The 14,317-nt window shown below is 46.5% G+C and overlaps 2 long non-coding RNA genes across 2 annotated transcripts in view; both read right to left on the reverse strand.

Annotated features, from left to right (window-relative positions):
* Nucleotides 1-1,033: 1,033 nt before the first annotated feature.
* Nucleotides 1,034-14,317, reverse strand: part of LOC308571492 — a 116,865-nt gene continuing 103,581 nt past the window's right edge. The window contains exon 2 of the long non-coding RNA XR_014001488.1: nt 1,034-1,551. This is a non-coding gene — a long non-coding RNA (uncharacterized lncRNA). The remainder of the gene's footprint in view (nt 1,552-14,317) is intronic.
* Nucleotides 3,009-9,946, reverse strand: LOC308571438. The gene is made up of 3 exons (XR_014001433.1): nt 7,877-9,946; nt 4,997-5,370; nt 3,009-4,526 (listed from the first exon to the last, which is right to left on the reverse strand). It is a non-coding gene; the product is annotated as an uncharacterized lncRNA (long non-coding RNA).

The following is a 14,317-nucleotide window of genomic DNA, read 5'->3' on the forward strand; positions in this document are numbered from 1 at the left end:
GAAGACACCAGCTCAGTGACCCTGGGGAAGAGTATTCCACAAGCCGGGAGCCACTGCAGGAAAGGCCCTGCTCTCGTGTTGCCACCCCCAGACCTCTCGTGGAGGAGGCACACAAAAAAGGGCCTCAGAGGATGATCTCAGGGTCCGGGTAGGTTCATATGGGGAGAGGAGATCCTTGAGGTATGGCAGGTTTGAGCCTTTTAAGGCTTTATAGGTCATGCTTCTTGGAGAATCTGCATACTGACTGGGGAATGTGTTTATAACCCAGTGAATGCACAAAATGCATTTGAGATATTCACTTTCCCCAAAGCCTGTTAGAGATTATGCATGATGGCTGAAGAACGTATAAAAATGCAGTTGATTATATGCACATTTCCCAAGGCCTGTTGGAGATTATGTATGATTGACCAGGAAATGTGCAGAGCTCCCCCTTTATGGCTGGATTATGTGCACATTCTCCATGGTGAATGTACACCCGCCCCCCCAGTCCCGGATAATGTGAATTGACAATAGGCTTTTCTAAAGAGCTTATCTGAGAAACCTCATCCAAGAAGTTGGAAAACTCTTGTCTGTAAATAATCTGTATTTGCAAGTGCTTTTCTTCGTAGCTCAACCTTCTTAGCACGTTTGCAAGCTCTGGGCGCTGATGACGTTTTAAGTGTATAAATATGTGATGCTATAAAGCACTGTATACATTGGTGGGACAATAATAACAGAACATGTAGCATTTTATATCTACAACACAGATTTAAACTGGTTTGATAGTGATTCCTTCTCACCACCAGACAAATTGGGAACTGGAATTCTTTAGAGCGAATTATCAACGCTGTACACAAGCTGCAGTTCCCAGTTCTTTTGGGGGAAGCGGTGACGGTTAAACTGGTATAAAACCAATACATTTTTACAGTACAGAAATGTCGTTTGTGTTTCCTGTTGGAGTGATCCGGTCTCTGCTTTTAAGAAAAACACAAAAACATGTGGATCAAATTGCTATGCAGTCAAGTCATTGGGCAATGCAGCTAACGAGGCTAGCTTTAATGAGCAAGCTGTGTTTTATTTTCTAAAGCTTCTTAGGGTCTTAAACATGGAAGCTGCTTGCTTGACTACTTTCAAGGCGGCAAATTTGGAAAAACAAAACTGTACCTCATTTGTTCTCAGTATTACATTGTTAACGGTATGTTCCCAACTGGTTTTTTGAAAAGATAGGATGGGGACGCGGGTGGCGATGTGGGTTAAACCACAGAGCCTAGGACTTGCCGATCAGAAGGTCGGCGGTTCGAATCCCCGCGATGGGGTGAGCTCCCATTGCTCGGTCCCTTCTCCTGCCAACCTAGCAGTTCGAAAGCATGTCAAAGTGCAAGTAGATAAATAGGTACCACTCCGGCGGGAAGGTAAACGGCGTTTCCGTGCGCTGCTCTGGTTCGCCAGAAGCGGCTTAGTCATGCTGGCCACATGATCCGGAAGCTGTATGCCGGCTCCCTCGGCCAGTAAAGCGAGATGAGCGCCGCAACCCCAGAGTCGGTCACGACTGGACCTAATGGTCAGGGGTCCCTTTACCTTTACCTTATCGTGGTGCAGCCAAGTCATAAACCCAGCTTTCTTAACATAATTGTTGCAATGTCAAAGAGAAAAATAACTAGCAGACTTTTAGAAGACATCTGAAGGCGGCCCTGTTTAGGGAAGCTTTTAATGTTTGAAGGATTATTGTATTTTAATATTCTGTTGGAAGCTGCCCAGAGTGGCTGGGGAAACCCAGTCAGATGGGCGGGGTATAAATAATAAATTATTATTATTATTACTGCTCATAAGTATCAGCAGCCTGTTTTTTGGAAGAAAGTGGACTTTGGGCAAATCACTCTCTTTCGACCTAGCCTGCATTGTCACAAGTGTGGCAATGTGAAGGTAAGACAAACCCTGCTCAATGGGTTTAAGCTAAATGTGAACACAGAACAGCAGCCCAAGCCAGCGATTGTGCGTCAAGGCCCTGCCTCTCCGCTCACCCTTTCAAGCAACTAGGATAGGAAAATAACAATTATGCTGGATATCCCATTATGTGGGGGTCTAGAGATGGGGCTGAAGTAAGAGCAAGGACTCGAGTTCATGACGAAGGTTCGGGTCCATATTTTAGGAGCTGAAATAGAAGGGGGCACCATTGCCTCTGAATCACTAAATATCCCAAGTTAGCAGTGGGCAAGAACAAGTAGGAGAAATTCATGGAGTCTGCATGGAAACTACACCAATGGAAACTAGAATGATAAAAAATGGGAGCTAAATAATGTTTGGGGTGGATAAAGAGTTGCTGTAGTAGGACTAGGAAGACTGATAACACAAAACCCCGTTCATATCCCACCTCTGACATGAACTCACTAGATTATTTGAGGCAAACCACTCAGCTTCCATCCACAATATGCGGCAATAATACTGAACTACTTTGCAGGGTTGTAAGGATTGTAACCAGGTGGCGCTATGGGTTAAACCACAGAGCCTAGGACTTGCCGATCAGAAGGTTGGCGGTTCGAATCCCCGCAACAGGGTGAGCTCCCGTTGCTCGGTCCTTGCTCCTGCCAACTTAGCAGTTTGAAAGCACGTCAAAGTGCAAGTAGATAAATAGGTACCGCTCCAGCGGGAAGGTAAACGGCTGCTCTGGTTCGCCAGAAGCGGCTAAGTCATACTGGCCACATGACCCGGAAGCTGTACGCCAGCTCCCTCGGCCAATAAAGCGAGATGAGCGCCGCAACCCCGCAACTGGACCTAATGGTCAGGGGTCCTTTTACCATTACCTAAGAACAAATAAAGGCAAATGCTAAGTACTAGCATGTTTATTGAATCATAGAATCATAGAGTTGGAAGAGACCACAAGGGCCATCGAGTCCAACCCCCTGCCAAGCAGGAAACACCATCAGAGCACTCCTGACATATGGTTGTCAAGCCTCTGCTTAAAGACCTCCAAAGAAGGAGACTCCACCACACTCCTTGGCAGCAAATTCCACTGTTATTGGAAGTGCTGCCTACCTTCTAGGACAGGCTTCCTCAAACTTGGTCCTCCAGATGTTTTTGGCCTACAACTCCCATGATCCCTAGCTAGCAGGACCAGTGGTCAGGGATGATGGGAATTGTAGTCTCAAAACCCTCTGGAGGGCCGAGGTTGAGGAAGCCTGTTCTAGGAAGTCTTATCTTCAGTCCTGGCCCCTTTAACTGACATGAGCTATTGCCTCTTATTTTGAAAAGCATTTCTCACTGGTCTGTTAAAATGGGTGTATATTTTTTAATGTAATCTCCTATCACAGGGACCTTTTTATACTGAATTTTGTTTCGAGGTGGTGGTTGTTGTTTTTTTTAAAAAATTCCTGATGGCAACATGCTTTTTATATGTGCTGGATGTTTGTTTTTGATGCTGCCGTTACAGCTAATAAAAATCAATACTATTTGTGCCAGAAATACCGTAACTCTGCCTTCCTTGTGGAGTGGGAGGAAACTTCCTTTGCCAGGTGAAACGTCTGTCAGGATTTATGGTGAAACCTTCAGTATATATGTAATAAATTCTGTTTAACTCCTTTGTGGATTGTAAGATGTGCTTATTCTACACCTGAACCCTCTCCAAGGTGACATGAAGTAACATCATCTTTATACAAATATATACCTCTCCCCTCAAAAGTGTTACCACAAAAATACCATTTTGACTTCAACGCTTGCTTAATAACCTGTAATTTCTGAGCGCTGTGGCTTTGCAATGTTCAGACATGTACATCACATTCTTGTAAATAAAAGCCTTAATCAAATTTCTGTCTGGCTTTGATCACTATTTGGATAATTTATCCAAAAGAACCTGTGTTGCTAAAGGAACAGAATCCATTTATTTGAGCAGCTTGCAGTCCGTTCTGTTAGAATACGCAGCACGGTGATTTGACAGCGGCTACATGATACAGGCTGTGAGAATGTGTAGATTTCAAAACCGCAAGTATTTTCAGAAGACTATTTCCGCGCAATGATACAGCGTCTAAATGTCCTGATAGGTTTGGACAAGCATCTCAGTTCTTCCTCTGGCAAGGAGTTGCCCATGTATGCAAACCCAAGCCTCAAATAGATTGTTGTGGTCTCGTTTCCAACTTCTGATTTCAGAAATTCTGAAACTGGGCAAGACCAGGGGGCAGAATTGGTGAAATTCAGCACAAGAGAAGCCAGTAGCGAAAAACCAAACTCATTCTATTTGCCTCTTTACCAGAGATCAAACCTTACAGAATCCCAGATAGTTTCCTTATAGAATTTCAGATTTCTGGGAGAAACATAACCGTTGGCTACAAAGAACCTTTTCCAACTCCATCCGAAAGGAATCTTGCTCACCTACTTGTTCACAAGTAGATCTTTAGCCTAGATTCAGAAACTGCGCAAGCCCACCGGCAGATTTGCCCTTTTCTGCTAACCCGTTTGCAGGCTTAAGTCCAGGATTTAAATTTGTTGCTTTAAAGTGTTCTCTGTTGTGGCTAAGGGGTGGGGGGAGTTAGTACTGCTCAATCCCACAGGGAGTCCTTGCTCTGAAATGAAGGCACAAGACAGGTGTTGATCATCAGGTGAGCTGCGCACAGGTGAGCTGCATGCAAGCTGCCGGCCAGCCCTGTGGAGCCTCCTTTTATTCAGACAAATATGCAAACCAGGCAGATACATTTTGGGCTATGACCTTTACACATCTTCCGGTCCCGAGATCGTGGGGTGGTGCAAAGTTATTTTGGCACCTGTTTCCACCACGTCATTTTCCCCTTGCACAGTGTATGACGAAGGAGACAAAAGGTCTCAGAGACAAAGGTTACAGACAGGACACCGCAGACTGCTAAGACCACAAAAGGTCAGACAGAGGGAACAATGTTCAGACAGCTGTGGCTTGTCTGGGGGGGAATGTGCCCTACACCCCAGGGTCATGCGTGCAGGCAGACTGTGGCTGCCTGCTGGTGGGGAGTGTGCTTCCTCCGGACCCCACTGCCCACGCCGCGATCATCCCTACATCGCTCAGTTGTGTGTCTCTTTTCCTTCACTTCTCTTCCGAGGAGTCCTCACTTTGGGATTTGCCATTCCACAAGGGCATTCCAATGACGGATTTGCCATTCCAGTGACGGGCATGTCTGTTAAAGGGAACGAAAGCACGATAGAAAGTGGGCTGTCTGGGTAGGTAAAAAGGCCTCCAATATATCAGCCGAGGTGCGGCCGCTGCCGCCACAATACGGTGAGTTGTCGCCTTCCTGGTTTTGGGGGTTGTGGTTCTTGCTTTGGTGGTTGGCGATGTTGGTGTTGTTAAGGGGAAAATTTGGCAGTTGGTTTCCTCCCTCTCCAGCCTGCTGAGCTGCGGCACACCAAAGGCCCTGGACCGTTTTGTCAGCCCTGTTGCAAATGGAGTTAGTTAGGAAAGTCTGGTATACTATTTGATTATATAGGAACATTTCTTGCAGATTCAGCCAACAACAGATAGATAGATAGATAGATAGATAGATAGATAGATAGATAGATAGATAGATAGATAGATGATAGAAAGATATTAATAATACAGTGGTGCCTCGCAAGATGAAAATAATCCGTTCCGCGAGTCTCTTCATCTAGCGGTTTTTTCGTCTTGCGAAGCAATCCTATTAGCGGATTAGCGGATTAGCGCTATTAGCGGTTTAGCGGCTATTAAAGGCTTAGCGGCTAAAAGGCTATTAGTGGCTTAGCGGCTTAGAAAAAGGGGGGGAAAGCGAAAAAAATCGCAAGACTCGCAAGACGTTTTTGTCTTGCGAAGCAAGCCCATAGGGAAATTTGTCTTGCGAAGCGCATCAAAAAACGGAAAACCCTTTCGTCTAGCGGGTTTTTCGTCTTGCGAGGCATTCGTCTTGCGGGGCACCACTGTATTATATATACACAGTGGTACCTCGGGTTAAGTACTTAATTCGTTCCGGATGTCCATTCTTAACCTGAAACTGTTCTTAACCTGAAGCACCACTTTGGCTAATTGGGCCTCCTGCTGCTGCCACGCCGCCGGAGCACATTTTCTGTTCTCAACCTGAAGCAAAGTTCTTAACCCGAGGTACTATTTCTGAGTTAGCGGAGTGTGTAAACTGAAGCGTATGCAACCTGAGGTACCACTGTAAAAGGTAAAGGGGACCCCTGACCGTTAGGTCCAGTCACGGATGACTCTGGGGTTGCGGCGCTCATCTCGCTTTAATGGCCGAGGGAGCTGGCATACAGCTTCCAGGTCATGTGGCCAGCATGACTAAGCCGCTTCTGGCGAACCAGAGCAGCGCACAGAAACACCATTTTCCTTCCCACCAGAGCAGTACCTATTTATCTACTTGGACTTTGACGTGCTTTTGAACTGCTAGGTTGGCAGGAGCAGGGACCAAGCACAAGCCCTAGGCTCTGTGGTTTAACCCACAGCACCACCCACATCCCAGTAATATATATATATATATATATATATATATATATATATATATATATATCCCCCTCTAGAGCTTGTTAAGGCCTTCCTGCACAACTAGGGAGGAGTGCATTTTAATAGTAACATAATCATATTTATATTGCACTTCAGAGCGATGCAAGAATTTCATATATGCTTTTGCTTACAAGGCTGGGATAGAGAGCATCAGATCCTCCCGATGTTGTCGAACTGTTAACTTCCATCTGCCCCATCTATCTTGGCCAGTGGTCAGGGATGATGGGAGCTGTAGTCCATAACCAGCTTCTCCATCCCTGTTGCCAGGCAAGCCAACATCCATGTGCCCCTGCTGGGGTTTGCAAGGAGGCTGAGGGATAGCGGCTTGTCTAAAGCCACCTGGGTGATGTTAAGGAAGAAGTGAGGCTTAGGCTGGAAGCTCCTTTTCGTTGCACTCGAAGGCTGTGCTTCCATTTCAGGGGTGTCTTATTCCAAACCCTCAAAACACACCTTTTTGTGACAGGAAAGGTGCTCTAATCCCCCAGAGAGTGCATCTGCGTCCACTGTCTCTTGTTCCAAATTGGATGTGTGCTCACATCCTTGAGATAATGGGATTTCACTCTTTGTATGGATATCTTTAATATATATGGTATCTATGATCCAGTCCAGTTATATAGTAAATAACTCCCATTTATTTAAATTTAATTGTGATGCACGTGTGTTAGATGTAGAATTTTACCAAATACAGTGGTACCTCGAATTACATACGCTTCAGGATACAGATTCCGCCAACCCAGAAATAGTACCTCGGGTTAAGAACTTTGCTTCAGGATGAGAACAGAAATCGTGCTCTGGTGGCGCGGCAGCAGCAGGAGGCCCCATTACCTAAAGTGGTGCTTCAGGTTAAGAACGGACCTCCGGAACGAATTAAGTACTTAACCCGAGGTACTACTGTACCTGAAACCTGAAACTGTATGTAACATTCTAGAGTAGACTTAGCCTGTGCAGTCTGTAGGGTAAAGGTAAAGGTAAAGGGACCCCTGACCATTAGGTCCAGTCGTGACCGACTCTGGGGTTGTGTGCTCATCTCGCTTTATTGGCCGAAGGAGCCGGTGTACAGCTTCCGGGTCATGTGGCCAGCGTGAATAAGCCGCTTCTGGCGAACCAGAGCAGTGCATTGAAAACGCCGTTTACCTTCCCACTGGAGCGGTACCTATTTATCTACTTGCACTTTGACGTGCTTTCGAACTGCTAGGTTGGCAGGAGCAGGGACCGAGCAATGGGAGCTCACCCCATCGCGGGGATTTGAACCGCTGACCTTCTGATCGGCAAGCCCTAGGCTCTGTGGTTTAATCCATAGCGCCACTCGCGTCCCTCATAGTCTGTAGGGTAGACTTAGCCTATAAATTTCCCTGAAGCCCTTGTTGTTGGCCTGTAAAGGACATCCACACGTTTTCCTTATTTCATTCTCATACTTACTTCTTGGGCCACATCCCACTGGGAACTCAGTGTTGTCAATACGCTCATCATCTGCCGTGGGCAGCTCAACAGTGACATCCTGGTTTTCTTCACCAGAGAAATGACTTGAATATTTCCCTAGAAAGATTAGAGCCTAAACTAGTTTACTGTGCCAGGAAAAGCACGCAGACACCATCACGTGCCCATTTTGCCAGTGCATTTAGCCTCAGATTCTACAACAGGGGTCAGCAAACTTTTTCAGCAGGGGGCCGGTCCACTGTCCCTCAGACCTTGTGGAGGGCCGGACTATATTTTTTTTAGGGGGGGGGGAATGAACAAATTCCTATGCCCCACAAATAACCCAGAGGTGCATTTTAAACAGAAGCACACATTCTACTCATGTAAAAACACCAGGCAGGCCCCACAAATAACCCAGAGATACATTTTAAATAAAAGGACACATTCTAGTGTAAAAACACGCTGATTCCCAGACCATCCGTGGGCTGGATTTAGAAGGCGATTGGGCCGGATCCGGCCCCTGGGCCTTAGTTTGCCTACCCATGCTCTACAAGGAGGAAGAGGTGTCTGCATCTCACTCATACACAGTGGTTCAATGAGGCAGGAATTGTGCTGTCCCAGTATTTGCCCCCCAGCAGGAACAGAAATTCCATTTATCTGCAAGAGTGTTGTAAGCATGGGGCAAAGAGGACAGACCTGGGCTGCAACATGATACTTTTTTTTTTTTTTTTTAAGGTAGGCTAGCCTCAGACAGTAGCTAGCTGATGGATGTCGACTTACATTATGGATGTACAGTACGTTCTGTATTATTTTATGAATACTATTGCTACGTGTTTGCCCTGGCCTTTGGCTGGAACAATAAACTTAGGAACTGAACTGAACATACTAACACTGTCTACATGCCAATTCATGCATTTACAAATTCTCTATAGGAGTCTGGCTATAGGGTAAGGGCTGTCACCAGAAGCGGCTGCCTTGCAAAATTTACCACACGCAGAAGCATGGGTATAGCTGGGGGGACAGTGAGGGGCATCTACCCCCCCCCCAAATCAATAGGTAACAGGTTCTGCCCCCCCTCCAAAAATCCTGGTTACACCCATGTGTTTCTGTTGCTCTCGGATTAGGAACTGAGCTATGCGAGGAGCAATTAGGTGTCTAGCTTGCATAGAATTGCGGTGGACGCTGTAATCCAGCGGTTCTCAACCTGTGGGCCCCCAGATGTTGTTGGACTACAACTCCCATCATCCTTGAGCTGTGGCCTTGCTAGCTAGAGGTGATGGGAGTTGTAGTTCAACACCTGGGGACCCACAGGTTGAGAAAGGCTGCTCTAATCCCTTCATCCCGGTATTCCAAAGGGAACATGTGCCTTGTGATCACATTGTCCATTCTGCTACAGCGTTTTCATAGAAGATGGTACATTACAGAATATAGCTTTCGGGCAAAGGACGAAAACTGTCTCTCCAAAGCTACCCACAGTTCTCTAGTGCTTCAGTATCTGTTTTCTTCGTGGGATTTGTATTTAAGTCGCTCACCTACACTCTATGCTAAACACAGACTCCTGATGCCACAGTAGTTCGGTGTAACCTGCTATTTACCAGCCCATGGAAGTAACACTCAATTACAATTATGTGGATAGGAAGTATGTGCCAAAATCTAGAAAGAAAGATATCAGGAGCATTTAAAATTTACTTTCTTGAAGCAAGCTCACTTCAAATGCATTAAATAATGTGGATTTGCCTGAATCAGCGAAGCACACCAATTTTATTGTTTGAAACTTTGCAGAATGAACTTTGATGCACAGATTGTAAATACCTGGGAAACTAACAGCTTTTAAGAAAAATAATAGGCTGATTATGAACAGCTGCTCCGATTGTGACTAGGTGACAACAGAAACACCCAAATTCATGCATCCATCAGTAAACTGCTATGGGACCAGATCTGTCTAGAATGCCATTTTGAATATACTTACGGCAAACTGAGGCATGAGGTAAATTGCACAAATGAATTTTGGCTGCAAGCCGTATTAAGTTTTTTGCACTGCTCGTTTTAACTGTTGTCTGCAATATGCTACTGCACTGCTTTAAATTGCTTTTATGTCATTTTATTATCATGAAATGCACTGGGCTCCCTTTGGAAAGGAAGGGTGGGTTATACATTTGAAATACTGTGGTAAATAAATAGTATACACATGTTACGTAAATAGCAGCTGTGAGGAAGCCTGAGCAGCCTTAGGACTAGAGAGGTGGGGAAGGGGGATAAAAACCATCTTCCCCAGGCTGCTATTTCCAGTTTTAGGGAAGTCTCCACTGGTGCTGATGGGAGCTGCTATAGAAACGTAGATAGTTTTGGAGAGCCAGTTTTTGTCAGGGTCATGGCAGGGGCAATAAGTTGAGCTTTCCCACCTTGCGGATCCCAGAGATTATCTCGGCTTCCCCATTAGCTGCTAATTTATATAACCCCCCCCCCAAATGCATGTCAATTGCATTCACACAATGAACACTTCATCAAGTTTAGCTCTTGGTCCCAGACTCATATGCCTTTATGTGCAACTATCTATGTCCAGCTGTCATTTCTTGAGATCCATTGCAAACATCTATTTCCATATTAAGCACATGAAAAGCCAGTGTGACACAGTGAGTACAGGCATGGGTGGGGAAGGACCTGTGTTTGAATCCTGCTCAGCTTCGTGCTCACAGTGTGACCTTGGTCCAGTCACACTCACACACATGCTCTGTCTAAATAATAAAAATGAGAAAACCCAAAGTACGTTGCCCTGGACTCCTTGGCAGAAGATTCTTTATTTAAATCAAACAAAGATTTGGCAAGCATTCTTGCTTTTGGTCTTTGTCTCTTGAGCACATTTTTAAATGCTTTGGGTTAGCCAGTCTCTTAAATACCATTTTATACTGTTTTTTAAATGGTGTCGTGCTTTTATTGTATATGTGTCAGTACACCACCTTGTTATACATTATGAATTGAGGGACTATATCAACACTTATATAAATGAGTAGACAAAGTGTCCTTCATTTCTAAATTTTTGTAGTGTTTTCCCCACAAGCCAACACCTCAACATTTACTAGAATTGCCTATGTAATAAGCTCCAAACAAACTAGGCCAGCTTTAAAGATCTCTCAAATGAGACAGATACTATCTTCACATGTTAACACCACAAAACTTCCCTAGAACAACCTGATATTTGACACAAAATAAAAAAAATTCCTTCCAGTAGCACCTTAGAGACCAACTAAGTTTGTTATTGGTATGAACTTTCGTGTGCATGCAAAACACGAAAGCTCATACCAATAATAAACTTAGTTGGTCTCTAAGGTGCTACTGGAAGGAATTTTTTTATTTTGTTTTGACTACGGCAGACCAACACGGCTACCTACCTGTAACTACTGATATTTGACTGTTTAATATCTGGGAAGAAATGGAGGCAGTGAGAGATTTTACTTTCTTGGGCTCCATGATCACTGCAGATGGTGACAGCAGCCACGGAATTAAAAGACCCCTGCTTCTTGGGAAAAAAGCAATGACAAACCTAGACAGCATCTTAAAAAGCAGAGACATCATCTTGCCAACAAAGGCCCGTATAGTTAAAGCTATGGTTTTCCCAGTAGTGATGTATGGAAGTGAGAGCTGGACCATAACAACATTTGCCGTACAGCTGTCCCTCATGCATCACTGTACACCAGTGTTTCCCAACCACTGTTCTGCGGCACACTAGTGTGCCGCAAGATGTTGCCTGGTGTGCCGCGAGATGTTGCCTGGAGGGAGGCGGGCGAGTCGGGCGGCGAGAGGTGGGGCGGCGGCGGCGAGGAGAGGCCGCCCAGCGCGGGGCTCTCGCCGTCTGCCTGCCTGGCTGCCTGCGAGCTCGGCGGGCAGCGCCTCCGTCCGCAGCGCCCGCCTCGCGGCTCTCATTCCCTGCCCCTGCCAAAGCTCACCCAGCCAAGCCGCGCTCTCCTTCCTGCCTCGCTTTGCTGCCTCCTCCCCCCCCCCCAAAGCTTGGAGGTTCCCCGGCAAGGGGGAGGGGAAAAAATTGAAACTTACACTTTCATGCATTCCTCCCGGCGTGACGCTGCGCGCTGACGTCACGGGGCTGTAAAGGTGGTGTGCCTCGAGATTTTTTTCATCAAACAAGTGTGCCTTTGCCCAAAAAAGGTTGGGAAACACTGCTGTACACACATATGCTCTTGAATTCTGAATTACAACTGAAAAAAATATCACAAACCACAGAAGACTTACCTTCCACAATGGACAGAGCTATCCAGAAAGTCAGCCACCTGCAGGAGAAGCCAGCGGTTTGCTTGAGAGACATTTTCTACGCTCTGAGCGTCCCAGCAGCCCTGCCTTTAAGAAGAGGGGATGAGTCAGGGCTTGGCACAGCTCTCCGCTGGATTAGTTTGCAAAGTTTGCAAAGTGGACCACAAGGTAAAAAGTGCTGCCTTCCTGCTTTGAATCAGAGTCTTAAAGAGGAACCCCACCCCACCAGTTTTGTCTGGAAAGAAATTTTTTTTGAAGTGTGATCCAGGAGGAATGTTTACATTTATCAAATACCTCTGTTTTCACCTTGGTATCAGAGAATGGGATGCTCTAGAGCAGTGTTTCCCAACCGGTGTTCCGCGGCACACGAGTGTGCCGTGAGACATCGGCTGGTGTGCCGCGAGATGCCTGGAGGGAGGCGGGCGAGTCGGGCGGCGAGAGGCGGGGCGGCGGCGGCGAGGAGAGGCCGCGCCTCCTGCTGCTGCCTGGCGCTCCTCCTCGCAGCCGGCAGCGCTGCCTGGGCGCCTCCGCGCGACTCTGCCTCGCTGGGTTTGGTCTCCCAGCAGAGACGGGTCACACGCGCCCCTCCCTCCCTCCCTCAGCCTGCGCGGAGGGAGAGCCAGAGAGAGGCATCGCTCCTGCGCGGCGGGAGAGGGAGCAGCCGGAGCGATGCCCCAAACGAGCTGAATTCCGAGCGAGGGACTGAGGGGGGAGGGAAAAAACTTTCACTTTCTTGCGTCCCTCCCGGCGTGACGCTGCGCGCTGACGTCACGGGGCGGGGCTTTAATGGTGGTGTGCCGCGAGATTTTTTTTCAGTAAACAGGTGTGCCGTTGCCCAAAAAAGTTTGGGAAACACTGCTCTAGAGAAAGAGGACAAATGGCTGACAGCTTACCGTATTTTTCGCTCTATAAGACGCACCAGACCACAAGACGCACCTAGTTTTTGGAGGAGGAAAACAAGAAAAAAATAAATCTGAATCCTAGAAGCTAGAACAGCAAGAGAGATCGCTGCGCAGTGAAAGCAGCAATCCCTCTTGCTGTTCTGGCTTCTGGGATAACTGTGCAGCCTGCATTCGCTCCATAAGGCGCGCACACATTTCCCCTTACTTTTTAGGAGGGGAAAAGTGAGTCTTATAGAGCAAAAAATACGGTAATTTGAGGCTCCACCAGCCAGACCTTGTTGTTCTTGCAGTTTAGGTCAAGGGGAGTCTGTAACCTGGGGCAGCAAGTTTCCTAAACTCCATTCAGGAGGCGCCCGCCCTGTGGAATGCCTTCCCATCAGATGTGAAGAAATAAAAATCTACCGTATTTTTCGCTCTATAAGATGCACCAGACCACAAGACGCACCTAGTTTTTGGAGGAGGAAAACAAGAAAAAAAATATTCTGAATCTCAGAAGCCAGAACAGCAAGAGGGATCGCTGCGCAGTGAAAGCAGCAATCCCTCTTGCTGTTCTGGCTTCTGAGATAGCTGCGCAGCCTGCATTCGCTCCATAAGACGCACACACATTTCCCCTTACTTTTTTGGAGGGAAAAAGTGAGTCTCATAGAGCAAAAAATACAGTACTTGACATCTGAAGGCGAGCCTGTACAGGGAAGTTTTTAATGTTTGTGGGTTTTTTGTGTTTCAGTACATACCCAACTCCCTCAACCATTCCTCATAAACCTTGGTTTCCAGACCCTTAATCCTCTTGATGGACCTGTTCCACATCTGCTATTGGGTCCCCGGAGCACAGATTCACACAAACGACCTTGCAGGATACAACAGGGTTTATTTGAAATGCATATGCATAGCAAAGGTGCAGCGCAATAAGCTCGCAATCTGCACTCTCAATTCTGAGTGTGCCAGCTTTTTATACATTTGCAGAATACAATACCACCTGATTTCTTGTAAACCACCTGATTTCTGGGAAATCGAAAGTTATAGTAAGTTTCTATTTCCTTACATGGGCATCGCCCCCCTCCATCCTGCAATGGCCCCACTGGCCCCACCATGCCACGTGGATTCCTGAGTCCTCCTTATCTCTTTACAACCTTGAATAAACATTTGAGAGGCCCCTCAATGCCAACCGTGGCTGTTTAGGTTGTGGGTGAACATATCAGACGACACAGCGATTCTTCAAACAGCTCTTGTTTATTCACAGGCCCAGAACAGAACTGAACTGAAGGGTTCAGTCGGCCTG

Source organism: Podarcis bocagei, assembly GCF_964188305.1.
Source record: "Podarcis bocagei genome assembly, chromosome: 13".
NCBI lineage: Eukaryota > Metazoa > Chordata > Lepidosauria > Squamata > Lacertidae > Podarcis > Podarcis bocagei.